Source organism: Dasypus novemcinctus, chromosome 1, assembly GCF_030445035.2.
Source record: "Dasypus novemcinctus isolate mDasNov1 chromosome 1, mDasNov1.1.hap2, whole genome shotgun sequence".
NCBI lineage: Eukaryota > Metazoa > Chordata > Mammalia > Cingulata > Dasypodidae > Dasypus > Dasypus novemcinctus.
In genome coordinates, this window is record NC_080673.1 from 8,154,415 (window position 1) to 8,160,508 (window position 6,094).

Below are 6,094 nucleotides of genomic sequence, written 5' to 3' on the forward strand. Positions count from 1 at the left end.
GAAGTCCATTTACAAAGGCAAGTGTTCTCTTTGTAAAAGCAAAGATCTAGAAAAGTCTAAATGAAATAAAATTTGATTCCAAATGCAATCTTCAGGTATTGTGCAATAAAGCAATGCTAATTAGTTTTTTTAAATAAAAACAACTTGCAGGAGCTTTTATTTCATCTTTTTAACCCATCAAACATTGATATATGTTCACTTATTATGTGTCAATCACCATCTTACGTACATTATGGATATCATATCACTTAATTCTTCCACTGTTACAGGTTGAATTGTGTGCCCCAAAGAGATATGCTGAAGTCCTAACCAGCACCTGGGAATGAACGTTATTTGGAAATAGGCTCAAACTTGTTAGGATGTGGTCACACTGGATTAGGGTGGACTCTAATCTAATGAGCAGTGTTCGTATAAGAAAAAGAAATTTGGACACAGACATTGCCAGAAGCCCCCAGAAGCTAGAAAAGCCAAGGAAGACTGCTTCTGTAGAGCCTTCATTGAGATCAGGGCCCTGTGGATTCTTGATTTCAGACTTCTAGCCTCCAGAGCTGAGAGAATAAATTTCCGTTGCTTTAAGTCTCCCAGTTTGAGGTTCTTGTTATGGCATCCTAAAGAAACTAATACATCTGCCAAACCTATGAAGCCTCCATTTCACAGATGAGGAAACTGACGTACGGAATGATTACTATCCAAAGAACTGTTTATCACTGGAGACCAAATTCATGACAGGATTAGCAATAGGAACGCCAGTGGTGAGTACTGAGGACTCAGGCACAGAGGAACATCCAGGTAAGGCTCAGGAAATCTAGACCCTGGTCAGGACAAAGACATGGTGAGGAAAACATTACTGGTGAACTGCAGTACGAGCCAGTTATTTGTGGAGCTAGGTACGAAGCATTAACCTTATATTACTGAAGGCATGGGGTGCCAGGAATAGCAAGCAAAGCAGTAAAGTTGGTCCAGGTTTTCTGCTGGTTTCAGGGTTTGGCTTGGGTGTCGAGGATAAGGGTTTAACATGCTACTGTGCGACTTTTGGCAAGCTATTTACCTCTGCTCCTTACCTATAAAAAAGACGTTATAATACCAACGTGTGTGTTATTGAGAATTTATAAGAAAAAAGTATGTGCCAAGTGCCCAGCCAATTACCTGATACATAGGCAAACCATTATAAATGGTATGTACCAAGATTATTAATTTTGTTTTATTCCTGTTAGTATAGATTTTGTTGTTAGTTTTGTCTCCTCAAGCCTAGAGAAAGACCGGGATCAAATTGTGAAATGGAACTAAATCTACGGGGAAACATTAAGTGATTTAGCTTGAAAGTAAAGGAATGAGAATGAGATCAACTGCATCCATTTATATACTGCATTAACTAACCTGAATCTCAGTTGAGGGAATTTCTTTAAATTTTGATTCCACATCAGTATTTGCTTCCATCTGTTTTTGAGAATGCTATCAAAAGTGTTTGGCAAGGAAGGGTATATATATATATATATGATTTCCACTTCCCAAGGAGAAAGAGAAAAAATAAATAAAGGACTAAACTGGCTGATTTAGTTAAAATTGTTGGGTTAATAATATTTAATGATAAAGAGCCTCAGTATTTCTTTTCTTTTCTTTTCATATTAATACGATATTTCCCAGAGCATATATTCCCAAAGAAATGTAAGGGTTTGGCATTTATGCTTTGGAGAATGGCACAATCTTATTTATGTTTAGCAAATCATTTTGATTTCTTGCCTTTTTTGACAATCCTCAAAAAATTGTTGGGAACTAAAGATGTTGTACACTTAGATTAAACCCATAGGGATGAAAATTCAAGTAATTTTACTTGACTGACACAGATGTAAAAAATAATTACTCCTTTTATTTCTTCAACAATGAACTGAAGCTTTGCCTACATATGCCCCCATTTCTTTCTAAGCAGAAAACAGTGGAAACAAATCACTAGGGAAAAAAAAAAAAAGCAATAACTCTGAAAACATAATCAAAGCTTTCTGTAAGTAATAACCATGAAATTCAAGATAAATTATATTTTGGGACAATATTTTCAACCATATTAAATGGTTGTAATATCTTCTATGTACCAATCCTAAGAGATAAAAAAGTTCTAAAATTCCAAGATAAAAACGGGATAAAGGACATGAACAGGTAATATGCAAATGATGAAATAAAAGGCCAAGAGTTTTAACTTCAACCTTAATTAAAGGAATTAAAAGTGAAATTAAATGTTTTAACAGGGAACCACTTTTCACCAAATTGGATTTAAAAACAAAAAAAATGATGGAGATGATCTGGTTTTTGAATGAATGTAAGGAGACACACACACACACCCTCCCATACACTATTATGGGTGGTTCTCAAGGACAAATTAAAATATGCTTGAAAAACATGCAAAAGTCTGTAAAAGTTAACAGAAGTCTTTGTTATTCATTCACTCATTCCATCATTAAGCATTGATTGGACCACTTTCCTATATTTTTTACACAAGTTTGGAAACTGGTTTATGCCTAAATTTTAAAAATAAAATTAAAACTCTGTTAAAAAACAAATAACACTTCCATATTGTATAAAAATTTATATTGTATAAAAATGTATGTAATGTTAAACATTCTTTACCATTTTAATTCCATTGAGACATTTGGTTGTCCCATGGACATAGTCCATGTAAATGACCATATTACAACACAAGCTGAAATTAATTTTTATTTCTTGTTTATAATGGCTTTCATGCATAATTAGAATATAAACTTTGACACATTCAAACAATAATACTCTTTAGGAGTTGAATACCTATGGCTTAAAAAACACAAACACCAGAAGTGTGTTTGCATGGTGGGCTTGACTTTCCCTGTTTCGGCAGTCACAGAAGTGGCAGCCCTCAATCCTGGGCTCCAGAATGAATGCTCACGGAACAGAGCCAACACGCAGAGGCTCCTCACATACCACAGAAATTCATGTTGCATGATTGCATCTATTTAAATTTTTTAGGGGAAAAAAACCAAAATTATGAAAGACAGAAGCAGAGCAGTGATTGCCAGGGGTGAGAGGGTGATATGGGAATTAACTGGAAACAGATAAAAGGGCAATTTTTAGAGTGGCGAAGGTATTCTAAAACTGAATTGTTTTGATGATTGCATAAATTCATTACAACTCACTGAAATGCAGACTTAAAATGGGTGAATTTTATATTGCATCATACTTCAATAAATCTTTTAGAAGTGAATTTAATTAATTTATATTTCCCATTTTATTGATATATTCAGTTTATTTCTGTGATATTATTCCCTGTTTTATAATTATCAAGTGTTGTCTTTGTATTTCTTTTGGATAGTTATGTTTGGTTCACTTAATGACGCCTTCATTCACTGTATACCTAAATGACTGAAATCCATAAGATCTATTTTCCCTATAGATGTTAATATCTTATCAAAATATACACCTTAATCTCTGAACAAAACTATAATAATCTTATGTTCTTACTTCCCACTGATTCACGCATAAATATACACTCTCCTTTTCCTCTGCCTTGATATTATTGTTTTGCAAAATCCAGATTATAATGGAGATTTTCCTAAAAAAACAGCATTTGTCTAAAGTCTCTGTACCAATTCTAAGAGATTAAAAAGAAAGATCTCACTCCCACCTTCTGCACATTTATCAGTGTATTCATCTTCTTTTCTCTCTTGTGGCATCTCTCAGGTTGAGTTGGCAGAAATGACCAACAGCCAGTATTAACTCGCTATCATCCTTCTAAAGCAGATCCGTAAAAATCAAACTCTTTATGGAATATACTCCCTCACCGTTCATTCGGCAGTTAAAATACACTAATTTTCATGTTTATTTCTTGTTTTATATATATGCCAACTTCTCATAAGGCTAAATAGTACTTCCTGAGTTCAGTTCTCCATTCTCTTTCTTTTTATTGACCACTTTTTACCACAGAGTTCTCCCCTGCTGCAAGAAATGGTGATGGTGAAAACGATGTATAATGACAGTGAAAATTTTTTATATTTCAGGAAAGTCATATATACAACATAGACATGGTACAGAAGTAAAGCACAATTCAAAAAGAAAACATGATTATCTTTAGAATTCTTAGAAGAGCTGAAGAGGTAAAATAGCACTTTGACCATATTTTACCTCATCTAAACTTGAAAGAGCAAGAGACAAAAAATAAAGTCTTGGGATTCTTGGCTGTCATCTTGTCTGAGAATGTACTGAGAACAAGCCAATATACAGAGATTGCTGGTAAGGTATAATTTGGAAAATGGGATGCAATTACTCTATACAAATAACCTCAATGTATAGAAATGAAATTAAATTCTGAGGTAATTTGGCTTCCATAAGATCTCCATTACTGACTTGACTTATACATACAGAGAAGTAGCATATTTATGTCAAAAAATTGCAGTATCATCTAGAGGAGAATCTTTTTTATTTGGTTTCTAATAGTTAAGGTCACTTGTATGCGACAGATGGGAGAAACCAGTTTGAAAAAGGGAGGTTGAAAAACAGTGTAATCAATAATGGGGGATTTGGAATGGTTTAAATATTGAAAATCACTAAGAGATATTGAAAGTAGATTAATTAGACCTTAAAATTATAAGCATATGCCAGTATCTTATATCCATTGTAAGTTGTAACATCCTAGATTGTACTGGGAATGGCTCTTGCTATAGGAGATGGTGCCTGGTGGAAATTGCCAACTCTTTAAGTACCAAGGAATGATAGAGAAAGCTTTCCCTTTCATTCCAAACAAGGCATAAGAAAGCCAAGGAATAGTCCATGGCTTAGGTGTACATGCACAGGTTACAGTTCCTACTATAGCTTCTGATTTACTTCCCTATTTTATTCAAGGAGTCTTTTATGACTTCTGCTACTGGGAAGGCTGTTTATGTAGAAGGAAAGCAGATGTCTTATTTTTTCCAGAGAAAAGATTAGGAAACCTTTTATCCTTAAGCAGACAGTATAACTAATAGAGATTTAAGTGAAAGCATTATCAAAACTGATACCTGAATGCCAAAGGGATTTTTTTTAAGGAAAATCTTTTCATAATAGAAATTTTCCATCATGTATTTGTTCTCTGAGGAGGTTTTTATTAAAATACACACACAAACACACATGCACATATATATAAGTTCATATATATGAATTTTGAAATTCAGAAAGCAAGTACATGTCAGAATTTTGCATTATAAGAAGAAACAACAGAATAAAATACAATCAACTAATCAACCAGCAAATTACCAAAAAATTTCAGAAGTCAATCTGTTCTAGACAAAGGGTAACCAATGTGTTCTGACTGGCCTGGGGATTTTCCCAGCTTCAGCACTGAAATTTCCAGAAAATCCTTCACTCTCAAGCAAACAGAGAGGTGGTCAAATCACCGTGTGACTCTAGTAACTAACGTAGATTAATCGGCCATTTTGAAAATGATATAGTCATCTTGAGATGTGAGGGGCGACAGACTAGAGGAGGCAAGCTTTCCCAAATAGCATATGGTTCAGGGCTTGTTGAAGGGAAAATGGAAATTCTCCATGCCTGAGACTAAGGCATGTGATGCTCTTGACTAATGATAGTCCCATATGCTCAATATGTTCTCCAGTTCTGTGTTGTGGGCCAGAAGCCAGACTCTACTCATGTCCCTCCAAAAAGAGGGAAACTCCTGAAAACTCAAGCAGGTCATTTCATCTGTTCTTGGATATAACGCATTACTTAATTCTCAAACCGAACCTAATATCATTGGAACTGCCATATTGGGTGAAGGATATTTCTTTGTTGTCTTATTTACATTCAAATAGTTGTTTAGGAAAGTATTCAGACATATTTCTATAGTAAGACCTAACTGTTAGATAAAGCATAATAGAGTACATGGCTGTTGGAAGGATGTATATTAGTACATTTGGCTATCAGTATTTCTATGACCTGTGCAAATACAGAAAAATATTTCTCAGTGTTGGTAAAATGAAAGGGCAAAACATGCACCTACTTAAGGTGGTTGTCCCAAGAAGGGAGACAGGTGCTTTATAATTGCCCTACGTTATAAATATCATTGATGTGACTATATCTTGATTGCCTCAATTAGATTTTT